The following is a 19,291-nucleotide window of genomic DNA, read 5'->3' as shown; positions in this document are numbered from 1 at the left end:
AGAAACCAAGAGATGAAGAAAGGAACAGGAACAAAAGCATCCAGAAAATAATTAACAAAATGGTAATAAGTACATACTTATCTTGTAGTTCATACCCTACAAGATGTACCCAATACTTGAAGGCTAGGAACATGCTGACATTTAAAAACAATGATTTTTCTTATTTAGTGTGTGCTTTTTTTGGAAAATTTATTTGCTTTAAGTTCTTATAGAATTGGTGAATAACACTACCTGTGATTTTACATATGGACATAATCACTGCTACATTTTTTTTTTTTTTTGCAGTATGCAGGCCTCTCACTGTTGTGGCCTCTCCCATTGTGGAGCACAGGCTCTGGACGCACAGGCTCAGCGGCAATGGCTCACAGGCCCAGCCGCTCTGCGGCATATGGGATCTTCCCAGACCGGGGCACGAACCCTTGTCCCCTGAATCAGCAGGTGGACTCTCAACCACTGCGCCACCAGGGAAGCCCACTGCTACTTTTTAATCACTTTCTATACCATTCTTTTTCTCTTTTTTCAATGTGTATAGACGTACACACACATGCATGTAAACACACTGTAGCCAGTGGCTGTGTCATTGAACTCAAGTTCATGTGCCCAAAGCACAGTGAAGTCAAAGAAACCAAAACATTGGAGTTTGGATCAGAGAAAGGTCTATTGAAGGACAAAGCAAAGCAAACAGGAGGCTCATGCTCAAAATACATGATGTCCCTGATGATTTTCAGGGAAGAATTTTTTTCTGAAATTTAGAATTTTATTTTATTTTATTTTATTTATACAGCAGGTTCTTATTAGCAAAAGCAATCTTGAGAAAGAAAAATGGAGCTGGAGGAATCGGATTCCCTGACTTCAGACTACACTACAAAGCTACAGTAATCAAGACAGTATAGTACTTGTGCAAAAACAGAAATATAGATCAATGGAACAGGATAGAAAGCCCAGAGGTAAACACACGCACATATGGTCACCTTAATTTTGATAAAGGAGGCAAGAATATACAATGGAAAAAAGTTTCTTCAATAAGTGGTGCTGGGAAAACTGGACAGCTACATGTAAAAGAATGAAATTAGAACACTCCCTAACACCATACACAAAAATAAACTCAAAATGGATTAGAGACCCAAATGTAAGTCTGGACATTATAAAACAGGGGAAAACATAGGAAGAACACGACATAAATCACAGCAAAATCTTTTTTGATCCACCTTCTAGAGTAATGGAAATAAAAACAAAAATAAACGAATGGGACCTAATGAAACTTAAAAGCTTTTGCACATCAAAGGAAACCATAAACAAGACGAAAAGACAATCATCAGAATGGGAGAAAATATTTGCAAACGAATCAATGGACAAAGGATTAATCTCCAAAATATATAAACAGCTCATGCAGCTCAATATTAAAAAAACAAACAACCCAATCCAAAAATGGACAGAAGACCTAAATAGACATTTCACCAAAGAAGACATACAGATGGCCAAGAAGCACATGAAAAGTTGCTCAACATCACTAATTATTAGAGAAATGCAAGTCAAAACTACAATGAGGTATCACCTCACACCAGTTAGAATGGGCATCGTCAGAAAATCTACAAATAACAAATGCAGGAGAGGGTGTGGAGAAAAGGGAACCCTCTTGCACTGTTGGTGAGAATGTAAATTGATACAGCCACTATGGAGAACTGTATGGAGGTTCCTTAAAAAACTAAAAATAGAACTACCATATGACCCAGCAATCCCACTACTGGGCATATACCCAGAGAAAACCATAATTCAAAAAGACACATGCATCCCAATGTTCATTGCAGCACTATTTACAATAGACAGGTCATGGAGGCAACCTACATGCTCATCGACAGATGACTGGATGAAGAAGGTGTGGTACAAATATACAATGGATTATTACTCAGCCATAAAAAGGAATGAAACTGGGTTATTTGTAGAGATGTGGATGGATCTAGAGACTGTCATATAGAGTGAAGTAAGTCAGAAAGAGAAAAACAAATATTGTATATTAGCGCATATGTGTGGAACCTAGAAAAATGGTACAGATGAACAGGTTTGCAGGGCAGAAATTGAGACACAGATGTAGAGAACAAACGTATGGACACCAATGGGGGAAGGTGATGGGGGTGGGGGTGGGGTGTGGTGAATTGGGAGATTGGGACTCACATGTGGACACTAATCAGGGAAGAATTTTTAAAGGCAACTTTTACAGTGAGGGCTACAGGGTGTGTGACTTTCTTCTGATTGGTTGGTAGTGAGGTAACAGGGTGGTGTTCTAGGAATCTGGAATCCAGGACAATATAGACATAGAATATTTCCATCATTATAGAAACTCCTGTTAGACAGTGTTGCTCTAGACTCCAGCAGCTGTCTGACCAAATGCAAACAGAAACTAACTGCATACTATTCATACATATTATGTATATATAATAATACTTCTGAAATGAACTGTGGCGTAACGAATCAGCATTTTATGGGGAAGCATTAAATGAGATACGTCTCTACCTATAAAAGTTTGAGACTAGTTGAGTTCCACGTAAACATTACCGAGTGCCCACTATGTGTCAGAAAGGTGTTAAGCACTAGAGATAGCAAAGTCATGGATCAGATTCCTGCCTAGGAGGAGTTCATCTTCTAAAAGGGGAAACATACAGGTAAACAAATATTATATTGCAGTATGATATGTGTTACCATTGAAGCGTGTTTGACGTATAGAGTCAGCACAAAGAAGGTTTAATAAACTATCTTTATCTTGAAGGTGGGAGAAAATTGGTATTTGAAGTACATGAGGGAACAGGCATTATGTTAGTCTAATTGGAGAAATAAAGATCTAGGATGATTTTCAGTTCATCCCAGGCCATTGTAAAAAGGAATAAACAAACTGGTTTCTGGTCTAAAGTGTAAATGGTGAGCTGTGTCCCTAAATATCAATAATTCAAGCTTTGCTATTGCTAAATTGGAAGACGGGTTAGGTTGGTGGGATTAGGAACACCAGCTGAGTTATTGTCACAGACTCTGTGTATTAACTGGGAAGCAGTCGTTTGGAGATGTAAGTTTGGTAACAAGAAAATAGTAACATGACTACTGAATCAAAACATGAAAGAGAATAAGATGTTGAATGAATTGGGGATAATGGCACACTAAACTAGGGAAGTGGGGAAGAGGCAAGACAGGGTAAACTGTATTGGGAAAATACAAAAGGGTCTTCTCTGACCCTTCTTGAATCCAATCTAGATAAAGTTGTGCTTTTCACCATAATTACACCAGCAGAAGAAGTGGAGCCCCAGAGGTCAGGTAGTTTTGTCACACACCCCCTGCCCCCTAACTGCCTTCCAGGTAAATTGGTGCCTATTAAATACCTGCAGGATAAATATAATCTGTACCTATTGTGGTGGATCTCAAAATTCAGCAAGCAGAAGAATCTTCTAAGAAGCTTATTAGAAATAAAGATTCCCTGGGCAAGTCCCTTCCCCACCCCTGTAAGTTTGGCATGAGGTAAAGAGTTTACATTTTTACTGAAAGTCCCAGTTATTATTTTTTTCATTCCAGTTATTTCTGATGCAGGTGATCCCATTGACCACAGTTTGAGAAATATGTACTAGTTTATCAGAACAGTGAAATAGAGGAAGAAGAGGTCAGCTCACAAAGTATTTCCCTTTCAAAAGAAGAAAAAGGATATGCAAAGATAATATTAGTTTTGATTTTCTATATCCAGAGAAAATTACATCTAAAGCAAATGGCAAAAGGATTCCAGAAATTAGTCACTACGTGTGGAAATGGGCTGACCTCATGAAGAATACTGGCTGAGAGGAAAATAACTGCTTGCATTTTAAGATTCTTTTTTATTGCAACACATTTATTAGCAATAATTTTTTTAGTTCTATAATTGGGCACAAGTATAGGGTTTGTCTAGCCACAGCTTTGGGCAAAACACCAAGCAGAGACTGAGTGGAAACCAAGGCCTCTGTGGCAGCCAGTAAGCTCTTCTCCATGGCTCTCAAAGACCCCTTTAGGTTCCCCTGAGGAATGTTCCCACTTGAGATAAGGAAGCAGCTCACTGTCACTGTAGTTCACCATTATTGGTCTGCCCTAGACTTCCTTTCTGATCAAAATGAAGGGCTCTGCATCAAGTGATTTTCATGGAAGACTGGCTCCTGTAGACAAGGGAAGGGCATGACATGGCTGGTGTGGTTTGATGTTCTGTATCCCTGGGGATTAAAAGATCAGAGAGGGTATCTTTGTTCCTTGGAACAGAATAGAAACAAAGGCTGGGAGAGTGTGGTCAGGTGTTTTGAACCTCTGTGGCTTCTTTTTGTTTGATCCTGGAAATTCCTTATAACTCCATTTAATTTAGTTATTAAGTTCTTAAATGAAAAGTGTTTGTTCCTTTTGGGAGGAAGGGCAAGGGGGACCTGGGTAGACAGGACATCTTGGAGAGAGTTCTAAGGGGATGAAGTTGCTGGAGAAGAATGCAGAATAGGCTGGCCTCCCAGAAGCCTGCTGGATGGATGTGGGTAAGCTGATGGAGAAAAAGGTATAGCCTCAGGAGAGGTTAGAAAATGGAAATGCCTTTTTTCAGTGCTGAAAAATCTCACCGAGTCTTACTGTTATTGCCCTTATGCAGAGTTCCATCTTCCTCATTTTTCTGGGGCGGATATGAGTGATGCTCTCTCCTTCTGGACAGGAATGTAACTACTAAGCCCAGGGAACAGAAGATATCACTACCAAGTGGGTCTCCCCACCACCATGCTCAGGAAAAGAGCATGAAAGGCTTCCTACATCTGAATGTGAATTTTTGGATGCCAAAAATACCTAGAGGAAGGCTTCCTAGAGGAAGGCTAGGGAAAATACCCCTTCTGTGACACAGACTAGGATTGGGTGTAAGCTGAGGCAGAGGGACAGACTAGGGAATTTAAGGGCTCATTAGAAGGAAGCACAATGGATGATGGAGAGTGGAAGGGGCAGTATTGAAACAAGAAGTAACAAATGTCTAGCTCGGGATATCTGTTAGCAAAGAATGACCTTTGAGACACTTCCTCCTCCAACCTCCAGAGCGCCAAATAAACTATCTGACTCATGATGTGAAAACCCACATCATTCAACTGTACCATTAACAGAGGCCACTGGCTCTGCAGGACCACTGCTGATGCAGTCTATATTCTCTGGGTTTCCAATTTGAGGAAACTGTAACTATAGAACAGAATAAAAAGTCTCAACAGGTGCTGTTTAAATCTCCATGGGAACTCTCTCATTGTCTAAGGCAGTTGTTCTCAAAGTGTGGTCTCTGGACCAGCAGTGTTAGCATCACCTGGGAAATGGTTAAAAATGCAGATTCTCAAGTCCTACCCTGACCTACTGTATCAGACACTCTGGATCTTACCTTTGAGGCTTACAGGTCTTCAACACCTAGCCAACTGAAAACACATCTCCCCAAAAGTTCTGTAATCTCCATGTCCCTTAGCTTTAACCAGGTTACTGCTTTGGAATTGTTAGGAATTTTTAAAACTGGGGGGCATGTTTCATCCTTCTCACTTTGAGCACACAAAGGAATATCTAATGAATTGAAAAAACTCAATGCTTCTCCCTCCTCACCGATTGCGAGTACTCTTAGCACATAAAATAAAAAGATAACTTTATTAGTAAAGGAAATCCATAGCGAATTGGAAAGCTGCAGATGCCACATTAAGATCAAGATCTTGCAAAATGCTTATTCTTATGGGATATACAGAAAGTTTGTAAAATTCATGGAAAGGGAAGAAGAGAAAACAGGGTGGAGAGGAGTGGGCTGCAGAGGCATCAGTGACCCCTGCTGCTCAGCCTGTGCACCTTCCTGCAGGTGCCCTCATTACTCATCCTTGAAAAGGGTGTTTCTCACCCTGAAAGCAATGCTTCCCAGCAGGCCTGCTCTGACTACCTGGGGCATCTTCACCTTCTGCTGCCCCAAGTACCAGCCATATTTTCTCCCTGTGCCTCCATTTCCTCCTTCTTTCTTTTGTGAGATTGCCAGTACCTTCCTGTCTATGCTGGGCCAAGGTAGAACACATCTTGGCCCTTCATACTTCTACTGGCCACCTGATGATATGTCCCCCTCCCATTACCTTAATTGTGGCCTTGGTGGGAGAGAGTTATGTTTATTCAACATGTACATACTCCCTTTTAGCTAAAGAAGGACTCAATTCTAATAATGCTTTACAGGTTGCTAGATTTACCAAGTTGAAATGCAGATAAGTATGTCCTATGCCCTGCTGTATAGCATGGGGAACTCTACTCTGTGGTACTCTGTGGTGACCTGGAATGGGAGGTCAATGCAAATGGGAGGGGATATGTGTATACATATGGCTGGTTCACTTCACTGTGAAGCAGGAGCTAGTACAACATTGTAAAGCAACTATACCACAATTTAGAAAAACAAGTATGTCGTATGCAATATTTGGGATGCAGTTATACTAAAAAATTAGCTGTTGTTTATCTGAAATTCAAATTTAACTAGGTGTCTTGTATTTTACATGGCAAGCTCACTTCCAGGGAACTTCCACTTTCAGTTCCCGTTTCAGCAGCCTAACCCAGGACAGGCAATTTCTCTTAGAAAGAAACATATTTAGTCATAAAAATAAGGACAAGCTTATCAGCATACCAGCCACGTGTTGCTACATACTGATTACATATTGAAATGATATTTTCATATATCAAATTAAAATGTATTATGAAAATTAATGTCACCTCTTTTTACTTTTTAAATGTGGTTACAAGAAATTAAAAATTTTGCTTGCATTTGCGGCCTGCATTACATTTCCAATGGACAACTCCGGCCTAGAGTGGAAGCCAAGTCAGGGAGACCTGATGACCATCAGGCCAGCAGCCAGGTGCCAACTTGCACAGAAGGAGTTATATTCTCCTCATTAGAAGCTTGTGTGGCTGAAATGGTTGGGGGTGTACAGAATCCTTGAGTGTAGTGTGTGTTCACATAGTTTTCATTGTTTTTCTTTTCTATTCTGACCAAACCTCGGTGGTTTTTGAGTGATTACCAAACAAATAGGACTGGGACTGATGTTTCCTATTAAGTATATTTGCAGTTGAATTATGACATTAGATTGAGACACAGTGGGAGGAGGCAGGATGGGGCTGATGCAAGACTGTTAGTTGGGAAAGGTTCTGGTTCCTGGAAGTTGTGCTGAGTTGTTCTTGTTTACTCCTTCTTTTTCTTTCTTTGGTTTTATGAGTGCACATTGTTGGTGGTAGGACAGCTCTGACTATATTTGCTAGAAGCAGATGTCCACATTAATTTAGAATTTTAGAGATTGAAAACCATAGAGGGTGGCACTATGAAATATGGAAGAGGCAAGTGAAACTTTGTCAGCCAAGTTCAGTCTCGGTGAGTCTCCTGACTTCTGAAAACTATTTACAGAACTGCGTTCTTGGAAGTGGGACATCTTTTTATAACGGACAATATTTTAGGGTTTCAAAGTTTAGATCTAGGACTTAAATTCTCCTTGATCTCCCACTCTCTTCCTCCCCCAACTGCCTAAGCTTCTTTTGAAGTTCTTGGGAAGTAAGGGAACATCAGTGAGGGCAAAGAAACAAAAACCCAAGACCTTGTGGATGCCAAGGGCTCAGACTATGGTCAAATAACCTGGCCTTTACCAAGTTTCATTTAAAATCTCTATGCCAACAATGTCAACCTGAAGAATCAGCTCTCGGATGCAGGATCCACTGTCTCGCCATTTCCACTTTTCCTCCCTGGTCTCATTACTCTCTGCTGGGTTGCCACATTGCCCCCCACAGATGCCTTCTAGATTACGATGTCCAAGATGTCAGGACAGTGGGAAGGAGTTGCTGCCACATGCCTTATCAGCTGGCAATCTAGTGAATCTAGTGGTTATTTCATTAATCCACAGCCTTCCCCCAACCCTAGGTCTTCTTTTTGGCATTGTTATTAATTTGAGGACTACTGTAGTACATGTGTGACACGTGGCTTTTCAGTAAAAAGAGCTGATTCAGTAATAGACTGGCATAATGAGACACAGGGCTGTGTGCCAGATCCCATTTTGGGAGGAGAACATCTCACTTTCCTTGAAGCCTTGATATCTCAGACCCAAAGGAGACTGAGACTGAATGTGTAGAAGGGGTGGTGGGTGCTGACCAGGAAATTTGAAAGTGTGAGAAAGTATTGCTACTAGCTGCACTCTTTCCCTCATGGGAAATCCTGGCTTGTCTAGAGGAGTCTGAGGCAATGGTATCTGGCTTGGAGTTCTGCCAAGTGAAGCTGGAGATTTGCCAGAAGCTTACCATCTACTGGCCACTGGTCCTTGTTCTGGATGAAATGGAAACTGGAGATGTAGTGTAACTTTCTAGATATAGGTACCAGGGCAAGTAAAAACAAAACAAAAAATTCAGAGGTCTCAGGCTCAGCTCATAATACCATATTGCCAAGTGTCAACTATTAGACTCTGTCTCCCTTTGCCTTATTTACTGCCTACTCATAATCATGTTACTCACCACTGTGTTTGTGCTATCTTGGGTTTCATCCATAAGGCAGTGCAGTTTAACATGTCAAATCAGAGCCAGTAAGGGGAGGAACAGGGTCTGGATCTTAGCTTCATATGTTGTGATGGTGGTTGGAGATAGTCAGCAAGACAGGAAAGGAACAGGACCCAAGGGCACTGCAAATTCCAGTCCTGCTTGAAGCACGAAGTGGTGGAATGCCCCAGCAGCTACAATAGTAATGGCAAATATAGATAGGTGGTTCCAGTTATGTACTGCAGAAAAATAAACCATCCCAAAGTTAATGGTATAAAACAAAATTTATTATGCTCATGAATTCTGTGTGAGATGGCTTGTCTCTTGTCCACATTGTCTGGGGCCTCAGCTGAGAATATTTGAAGGCTGAAGATGACTTGACAGCTAGGGCTAGAATGACCTAAATATTTGTTCACTCACCTGTCTTGTTGGACTTTAGCTCGGGCTGCTGGCCTGAATACCTACACATGACCTTTCAGTATGGCAGCTTGGGCTTCCTCCTTGCATGGTGGCTGGGATTCAAGAGCAAGAATCCCAAGAGAAGCAGGTGGAAGCTACATATCTCTTTCTGACCTAACCTTGGGTGTAACACAGCATTACTTCCGCCATACTCTCCTAGTTGTAGAAGTCCAAGCCCCTTATTAGAATCCAGTGAAGGGGACATAGACACCACTTTTCAATGGGAGAAGTGATAAAGAAATTTGAGGTCATGTTTTGAAACAAAATCTATCCTCTGACCACAATTGTTTGCCTTCCTCCCATATGCAAAAAACATTTAATCCTTGCCAGCCCCTACAAAAGTCTCACTCCATTATGAAATCAGGTTCAGGCTCAATGTCTAGGTGCAAATGAGGCTCCCTGGTTTCCTCAAATCCAGGTCCTTGGGTACCATTTTTCTCAATCTGAAGACCTGTGAACAGAAGAGATTATCTGTCCCACTGTGGTGGGACAGGCATGGGGTAACTGCAACAGACAGTCCCATTAAAAAAGATGGAAAACAGGACGCACACAGCAGCCACTGAGCCTTTGCAATTCTGAAATCCATCAAGGCACATGTGACTAGTTTCTTATTAGAGCTCAGTGCTACTATCTGGGAATATTAATTCCGTGGCTCTTGACTCTGCTCTCCAGGATCTTAGGTTTTTGTTTATTTGTTTTTCAGGATCTTAGTTTTATCCTCAGAGTTACTCTTGTGTGTCCACAAGAAATAGACTCACAGGTAATGCAAGGAGTTTGGGGAAGGGAGGCAGCCAACACCTAGGCTACCTGTCCATAGGGAGCAGAGCTTTGACCCCTGGGTTTGGTTTTGGAGCAGGGATCTGGCCGTTCCTGGGCATAGAGACTGGTGATAAAGTGAGACATACGGCCCTGATCCTTGTTGAGGGGACCAGACAGAAATTAGTGTCCAATATCCCTCACACAAAGTGAGGTAGAGTGGAGGATCCAGATAGATGAGGGAATTTTATTATATACAAAGAGTAAAGCTATTTCACTCCCTGTGAAGTTGGTCAAATCAGCAAAAACTTCATGCTTGTTTTTTTCCCCAAGCTTAATTCACTTCCTAGAAATCAATCAGAGCCATTTGAGAGCTGTATTCTTCACAGCAGTATTAAAATAATGTACTAACATTCTGTTTCCAGGTGGCACAGTAAAGTAATTTAACCTGAATTAGTTTTTATTCAGAGCTACTAGGACATTTTAATTATCTCCTTACAGTTTATATATCACGTACTTCCAAATGGGATTGAGGCAGTATACGTGAAGAAAAAAACAAGACTATCAACATAAAAATAAATGATCAAAACTGTGTAAATAGTATGCTAAAAATGAGAGTTACTTTAGTAACAGTAATTGGTATTCAATTTGCTCTGAGCTTCATTCTACAAAAAGCTTTCATGCAGCTTTATGTGTTCGATATATCTTTGACAGTGTACAAAAGTCTAAGTATTTGCTTCTGGAAATATTTACTTCCAGCTTCTTTAAAGATGAAGCTTCTCTTAGTGTATTTGGAGCATTGTTTAGAAGTTTATTTTGAATGGAATGTTTGAAGTTAGTTAGAGGGGTCTTGAGAGGTCATTAATTCTAGTTCTTTTTTTCTGCAGATGAAGGTTGGAGGATTTAAAGAGATTCAGGGGTTTGCTCAAAGGTCAGATGGAATAAGCAGAGCTCTGGCTGACTGCTAGCCCCATATTCTGCTTATACCATAGAGGAGAGATTCTCAGGTCTTAAGTTTTCAGAGTTATTGCTAAATAAAGCTTAGTGAGAAATAAAAGACTGTAAATATTTGAAGTAAGGAATTATGATTTAATATACATTGGTCTTATTTCAGATACAAAGGGACTCTAAAGAGACATGAACAAGCATGGCTGGACAGTGGTGAGTACCAAGGGACTGAGGAAGCAGAATAGAGAGAGAGAGATAAGGGTGAGATTGTAGACAGAGATGCCAATGAAGCCAGAAGTCATTCTTCTGGTCGCTGCCTTACAGGGAGGCTCCAGAGAAAATGAGAGATTGAGTCTGGATGCCACTACCCTCCATTGAGGTGAAGGGCTTTACAAAGCAGGATTTGAGCAGATCAAAGAATTTCAGCCTCCACATGTTGTTTGCTGGCTTACCTCCTCCAGTAACTAGTTAAGATTAAAGCAGAAAAGTAGGACCATGTAAGCGTTATAAAGGATTTATTACAGGGATGAGACGTCATGCATTTGTGGGAGCTGGTTGAGTAGTGTATGTGAGTTTGCTACCCTGTGTCTGTGCTGGGCCTGAGGACACTTAGGTCAGCAGTCCAGAAGGGAAGATGAATGTGAAGCAGGGGCAAGACAGGACAAAGTAGAACCACAAAGACAAACTGGAACCCACAACAGTCTCTCAATGCCTCCAAACTTCCAACCTCAACGATGTGTGTGACCTGCTGGCACACTTCACTCCAACGCTGCTCATGAACCTGGCCCAGGATTCAGAGAGCTAAGGAGGAGGTCCAGTGGGAAGTGGACAGAGCTGTGAGCCTGAGGCTGCCCAAAGCCAAGGTGGGCCATGAGACATGAGTGTGAATGGACTGCAGCTGCACCTTCCCTGAAACACATCACTTCCACACTCATATCTCCTGCACACTTTCCTGTGGGTGCAGCCTTAACCCAGAACCATGCAGGGAAGGGAATTGTGGGAAATGTTGTTCCATTTTAGCTAAAGACACTTCATACCCACCACCACATCTATGAATTAAATTATCCTCCTTATCCTCCCAGTAACCATATATTCAGTGTGCTAGCCAAGGGGTTGGCGGGTTAGCTGTTTTTTTGGAGATTTTTAGGAAAGCTTAGAAAGGAGTTGTGTATGTCAGGAGGGACAATATTTCATGAAGCAAATTAGCAGAGGCATTCATGGAAGGGCACACTGATGAGGGCATTACACAGTAACTTTTAAGGAACAAACTTTTCCATAAATGAGGCACATCTTTACCTGAAATTATAACTTCTAAACTAGAACAATGCAGTCAGATTAGCTTGAATGTACTTTGTAAAAGAGCTTTTGTTTCATTTAGAGAACAAATTGAACCCTGGGAGAACTTTGATTAATTTGAGAGACAGAGGAAAGAGAAGAGAGACAAAGAGAAAGAGAGAGTGAGTTTGAGAGTAAAAAACAGCAGTCATCATGACCTCGGGGCAACATAAAGCAGATGGTTTTCCCTTGAAATTTCTTTGTTTTGGAATGCAAGTTCATGTGCCCAATGCACAATGAGGCCAAACAGACCAAAACATTGGTGTTTGGAGCAGAGAAATGTTTATTGCAGGGCCATGCAAGGAGAACAGGTGGCTTGTGCCCCCCAAACCCCAAACTCCCTGAAGGGCTTCAGCAAAACATTTTTTTTATTGATGTATAATTTGTTTACAATGTTGTGTTAATTACTGCTGTAAAGCAAAGTCATTCAGTTATACATTTTGAAAAATATTCTCTCCCATTTTGGTTTATCATAAGATATTGAATATAGTTCCCTGTGCTATAACATAGGACCTTGTTGTGTATCAATTCTATATATAAAAGCTTACATCTGCTAACACCAACCTCCCACTCCATGCCTCCCGCAATGCCCTCCCTCTTGGCAACCACCATCTATGTCCGTGATTCTTTTTCTGTTTCATAGATATGTTCATTTGTGTCCTAATTCAGATTCAACATATAAGTGATATCATATGGTATTTGTCTTTCTCTTTCTGACTTCACTTAGTGTGATAATCTCTAGTTGCATTCATGTTGCTGCAAATGGCATTATTTCATTCCTTTTTATGGCTGAGTAGTATCCCATTGTATATTTGTACCACATCTTCTTTATCCATTCATCTGTCAATGGATATTTAGGTTTTTTCCATGTCTTGGCTATTGTGAATACTATTACTGTGAACATAGGGGTACATGTATCTTTTTTTAATTGGAGTATAATTGCTTTACAATGTTGTGTTAGTTTCTGCTGTACAATGAAGTAAATCAGCTATATGTATACCTACATCCCCACCCTCTTGTACCTCCCTCCCACCCTATCCCCCATCCCACCCATCTAGGTCATCACAGAGCACCGAGCTGAGCTTCCTGTGTTTTATAGCATGTTCCCGCTAGCCATCTATTTTATGCAAGTAGTATATATATGTCAATCCTAATCTCCCAATTTGTCCCACCCTCTCCTTCCCCCTCTGTGTCCACATGTTCATTTTCTATAGCTACCTCTCTATTCCTGTTCTGTTAATAGGTTTGTCTGTACCATTTTTCTAGATTCCACATATATGTGTTAATATATGATGTTCTTCTGGCTTACTTCACTGTGTATGACAGACACTAGGTCCATCCACATCTCTACAAATGACCAAATTTCGTTCCTTTTTATGGCTGAGTTACATTCCATTGTATATATGTACCTCATCTTGTTTGTCCATTCATCTGTCATTGGACATTTAGGTTGTTTCCATGTCCTGGTTATTGTAAATAGTGCTGCAATGAACATAGGGGTACATGTGTCCTTTTGAATTATGGTTTTCTCTGGTATATGCCCAGTAGTGAGATTGCTGGGTCATATGGTAGTTCTATTTTTAGTTTTTAAGGAACCTGCATACTGTTCTCCACAGTGGCTGTATCAATTTACATTCCCACCAACAGTGTAAGAGGGTTCCCTTTTCTCCACATCCACTCCAGCATTTATTGTTTGTAAATTTTTTGATGATGGTTATTCTTACTGGTGTGAGGTGATACCTCATTGTAGTTTTGATTTGCATTTCTCTAATAATTAGTGATGTTGAGCATCCTTTCATGTGCCCCTTGGCCATTTGTATGTCCTCTTTGGAGAAATGTCTATTTAGGTCTTCTGCCCATTTTTGATTGGCTTGTTTGCTTTTTTGTTATTGAGCTCCATGAGCTGTTCGTATATTTTGCAGATTAACTCTTTGTTGCTTCATTTGCAAATATTTTCTCCCATTCTGAGGGTTGTCTTTTACATTTGTTTATGGTTTCCTTTGCTGTGCAAAATCTTGTAAGTTTAATTAGGTCCCATTTGTTTATTTTTATTTTCATTACTCTAGGAGGTGGGTCAAAAAAGATCTTGCTGTGGTTTATGCCAAAGAGCGTTTTTCCTATGTTTTCCTCTAAGAGTTTTATAGTGTCCAGTCTTACATTTAGGTATTTAATCCATTTTGAATTTATTTTGTGTATGGTGTTAGGTAGTGTTATAATTTCATTGCATCTGGATATACGCCCAGGAGTGGGATTGCTGGATCATATGGTAATTCTATTTTTATTTTTTTGAGGAACCTCCATCCTGTTTTCCATAGTGGCTGCACCAACTTACATTCTCACCAACAGAGTAGGAGGATTCCCTTTTCTCCACACGCTCTCCAGCATTTGTTAGTTGTAGACAGCAAAACATTTTTAAAGGCAAGGTGAGGGAGGGATGTGGTTGGTTGTTGCAAACTTTTTCGTGTAGGAATCCTTTGTTTTTGCAGCTGTCCACGTAGGTCAGATCACCATGTTCCTGTAAATCTCCCATAAGACAAATTTTATTCTCTATTCTGCAACTTTTTACCTCTATATGAGTAGAAAAGTGTTATACCCTGAAATGTCAGCCTTGAGAATGGGCTATCCTGTATATTTCAGGCTATAGGCAACATTCTTAACTTGAAGCAAAAGTAATACCAAGGTTAAAGTAAAAGAAACACATCTAATATCAAGTCAGATTTGTTCTTCCTTATTACATCTTGAGATATAAACGTACCTTTTGGCCCATCTTCCCCTTGACAATTCATTTGGCTGCCCTTTGATTGAGACATTCTTTCTCCCTCCCCTTTAATAGAACTAACATGCACACTCCCCAACTTTCTTATCTGTCTGCAGGCTTAACAGAACTTGCAAGTCTTTCCTGGACCACATGCCAACAGAAGAGAAAACCTGGACACAGGACAGATGTATTTGCAGGTTTGCACACGGGACTCAATCCAGAGGCTGCATCTCCAAGAGCAAAAAAATAGAGGATAATATTAGCTTTACTTCGCTTTGTTGTTAAGTGAGTACAACAAAAAGGGGCTAAAATCAATGACACAGTGACCATCTAGAGAATGAAGAACGTCACGTTGTGCTGTGCCCTGTTGGGAACAGTGAGAGGCATTGGATTTGCTATAAATTTTGAGGAAGAGTTTGTCTTGGTCTGTGAATCGGTCAAAGTCTGTTCACAAACAGACTTTAGGAGCCATCCAGTGAGACAAGTGCTTACGTGTTCCTGCCATTTCTGCAGTGTGCATATGTTTGTTTTTTTGAGGTGGGGTGCTTTATTACTCAAGTTCTTTCTAATATTAGAGCATAGTTTTTTTTTGGTAAAAAATACATAACATTATATTTATCATGGTAATCATTTCTAAGTGTACAGTTCATTAGTGTTAAGTATAATCATATTGTTGTGCAACGGATGTCTAGAACTTTTTTTCTTGCAACATAAATCTTTGGAACTCAAGCCAGATTATTTGGCTCCTGTAACTTATAGCTTAAAAACATATGAACTTTTACTTTTGTTTATGTTTTGACAATAAGAGCAAATTCACATGTGTGTGAAGGGAGCAGGGAGTTAGGAATACAACAACAGGTCAGCTTAACCATTGTTACTGGACCCCCATCTTGTGGCAGGTGCTGTTCTGGGCCTCATGAAGTATGTGAAATCTCAACAATATGAACAGGAGCCTCAAGGCCAGTACAGGCCCAACAATTCTTCCCAGAGCATGTCCTATGTATTAGGGGTCTCCTGAGAAAAAGAAGCAATAAAATGTATATATGTATATAAAAATACCTGTGATAAGTAATTGACTCACATGATTATGGAGGCTGAAAAGTCCCAAGGTCTGTAGTCAGCAAGCTGGAGATCCAGATGAGCTGATGTTTCAGTTTGATTCTAAAGGCAGGAAAAGACTGATGTCTCAGCTCAAAGTAGTCAGGCAGGAGGAAGTCCCTCTTGTTCTTTTTTATTTATTATTATTGAAGTATAGTTGATTTACAATGTTACATTTTTTTCTGGTGTACAACATAGTGATTCAAAATTTTTATAGATTATATTCCATTTAAAGTTATTATAAAATATTAGCTATATTGTGCTGTACATTATACCTCTGTAGCTGTACATTATGCTGTACATTATACCTTTGTAGCTTATTTAGTAGTAGTAGTTTGTGCCTCTTTAACCTCTTCCCCTCTCTTGCCCCTCCCCCTTCCCTCTCTCCACTGGTAACCACTAGTTTGTTCTCTGCATCTGAGTCTGTTTCTGTTTTGTTATATTCCTTCATTTGTTTTCCTTTTTAGATTCCACTTATAAGTGATAACATATAGCTTGTGTCTTTATATGACTTATTTTACCTAGCATAATACCTTCCAGGTCTATCCATGTTATTACAAATGGCATAATTTCATTCTTTTTTGTGGCTGAGTAGTATTCCATTGTGCACACGCACGTGTGTGTGTGTGTATATCACATCTTCTTTATCCATTCATCTGTTGATTGACACTTAGGTTGGTTCCATGTCTTGGCTATTGTGAATAGTGCTGCTATGAACATAGGGGTTCATGTATCTTTTTGAATTATAGTTTTGTCCAGGTATATGCCCAGGAGTGGGATTGCAGGATCATATGGTAGTTCTATTTTTAGTTTTTTGAGGAACCTCCATACTCTTCCACAAATTTACATCACCACCAACAGTGCATAATGGTTCCCTTTTCTCCACATCATTTCTAACACTTGTTATTTGCAGTCTTTTTCATTTACTTGATCTTTCTATTTAGTTCTTCAGTGGATTGGAAGAGGCCCACTTAAAAAGAGAGGATCCATCTGCTTTACTCCTTTACCAATTCACATGTTGATCTCATCCAGAAACACCCACATAGACACATCCTGAATAATGACGCCAAATGTCTTGGCACCTTGTGGCTCATTCAGATGGACACATAAAATTAACTATCACACTGTGGTTATCACTGTTTCCAAGATGACTTTGGGGACCGTGGGCAAATTTAACAGCTGTGTGACCTTAGACAAGTTATTTAACCTCTCTGTGCCTCAGTTTCCTCATCATAAAGTAAAGATGATAATTGTTCCTCTCTCATTGAGTTGTCTTAAGGATTAAATGAATCAGTATTTGTAAAACACTTAGAAGGGTGCATGGCAAGTTTTAAGTGTAACATGTGCTAAATGCAATTTTAACAAATACCCAAAGCTCTGTATTTGTTTTGATGTGCAGTACAAAGAAATATAATTGGCATGATTTCAGGGATATTTTTGCTTAGGATGAGGGTAAATAAAAAACATTAAGTTGATTTAAAGACAAATATTAAGTAAATACTAGTATAGGATGTACGCAAAATGGTTAAAAAAAATGAGAAAGTGGAAAGTGAATGATTAGGTTTTGGAAATACAGTGAATGAGAAAAAATAAGGTCATATCTACGGTGACCAAACAACCACAGCCTGCTTTTCTGAGAGATTTCCTGAGACGCAGGGCATTCAGTGCTAAAACCAGAAGAATTCCCAGCAAACCAGGACATTTGGTCTGTCTATATAACTACAGTTTGGTATTTATCCCACAAACATTTATTGAGCACCTGCATCATTCCAGGCACTGGGGGCTTCCAAAGAGCCTCTAAGGAGTTGGCAGTGGAATGGACCCTTGGTTCTGCTCTTGCTACTGTTATGTCTGACTTTAAGCAGAGCTCTTCATTTTCACTCCATCTGTTTCTTAGTCTGCAAAGGAAGTGGTTGGAATAAATGATCTCTAAATCCCTTCCAACACTGGGGTTCTTCAATATGAAGCACACAGGACATCTGTTACTGCTAAAATCTCTACTCCCACTAATGTCCAGGGTGAGAAAAGAACAATGAGCAAAGAATGCATGTGATTCTTTTCTTAGCTCTCAATTCCAGCCTGAGGTAGGGGAGAAAATGAATGTAATTGAGACTCTCCCCTCTCCTGGGGTCCCAACCAACCACCACCATGACACACTAGGATCCTTTGAAAAGATCTCAATAATGCTTGTTGTCAGGAAATTGGTAGAAGAGAGCCTTCCTTACAGGTTTAAGCAAGTAAGTTTCCATGAGAAGCACCTGAAGAGTTCATCAGAGGGAGAAGAGATGTTTATGATGCTCAGAGATACAGGGTGCTCCAACAGTGGTTGTGTTTGGAAATGAAAAGGAATCTTTGGTGGTAGGAATAGGATAGGTGATTTAATCAGTTAAGAGGCTCTTGTTTGGAGCCTTATTTGTCTTCATCAAATGACCTTTTGGAGTTGGCAGTTTCAGGCAAGTTATGTTTCATAAGAGTGTATCTCCTTGACCATCTGACTTTGTGTAAAATCATCTTACAGTTATGTCTTGGAAAAGCTATCTCACACAAATCATTATTTATACAAAATTTTTCCAGAATCAGTTTAATGTAACAAATGTCTATTGACTGCCAGTTATGAGCTCAGTTCTGTGAAGTCAGAAGAGCAATGAGGATCTCAGTTGCTGGGAGCCGTAGCTAAGGAAACATGACAGGAATCCAATCATCCCATTATACTGATGATGTTATTTGTGGAAAACCTGAGGATTTTTATCTGGAACAAAGGTTCACTTTGTATGAGACAGCAGAGGCTTTGGGTATGGAAAGTCTAAGTTTCTAGGCTCAGAGGACTTAATTCTCAGGAGTCAGGTCTTTTTTCATAATGAAATTCTAAGACTTGATATGCCCAGACTTCTTCCAGGCAGCATTCTCTCTGATTATAGTTCCCCTGAGTTACTGGTGTTTAGAATCATAACGTTGAGAGAGAGAGAGATTATGAAAACAAGTCCATGTCAGTGGGGGTATAGCTCAGGGGTAGAGCATTTGACTGCAGATCAAGAGGTCCCTGGTTCAAATCCAGGTGCCCCCTGCATATTCTTCATGCCTTAGAAAAATACGTATTGATTTTGACTTTTATCTTCTGTGGCTCATGGCTCTTTGAATAATCACTAATTTCCCTTTTGTATATGCCAGGTGGCAGACTATGTTCTTTATGTTAATTACCTCCTTCATTTCTCACCAAAATTTTACAAGACACATTATCTCCATTTTGCATGAGGAGTCTGAGACTTGGAGATGCTACAAAGCTCAGGTCCAGGATTTGAACTCAGAGCATGGTTCTCAATGACTTCATTATACTACTCATTCTGTTTTCCTTCTGTTAAAATCTTTGTCACAAAATTCCACTTAACAATGCTCCCAAGGTGCTAGAACTGTCCA

At 40.1% G+C, this 19,291-nt stretch overlaps 1 non-coding gene across 1 annotated transcript; it reads left to right on the top strand.

The window, feature by feature from the left end:
• The first annotated feature begins 18,869 nt into the window (after positions 1-18,869).
• TRNAC-GCA (transfer RNA cysteine (anticodon GCA)) lies at positions 18,870-18,941 on the top strand. Its single transcript has one exon. It is a non-coding gene; the product is annotated as a tRNA-Cys (tRNA).
• Positions 18,942-19,291: the final 350 nt, after the last annotated feature.

The sequence above is a fragment of the Aethalodelphis obliquidens genome, unplaced genomic scaffold (assembly GCF_003676395.1).
Source record: "Aethalodelphis obliquidens isolate GAN/ISIS:26980383/991018 unplaced genomic scaffold, ASM367639v1 scaffold56, whole genome shotgun sequence".
Lineage (NCBI taxonomy): Eukaryota > Metazoa > Chordata > Mammalia > Artiodactyla > Delphinidae > Aethalodelphis > Aethalodelphis obliquidens.
The sequence above is the reverse complement of the archived record's forward strand: the minus strand, read 5'-3'. Positions and strand labels throughout refer to the sequence as shown.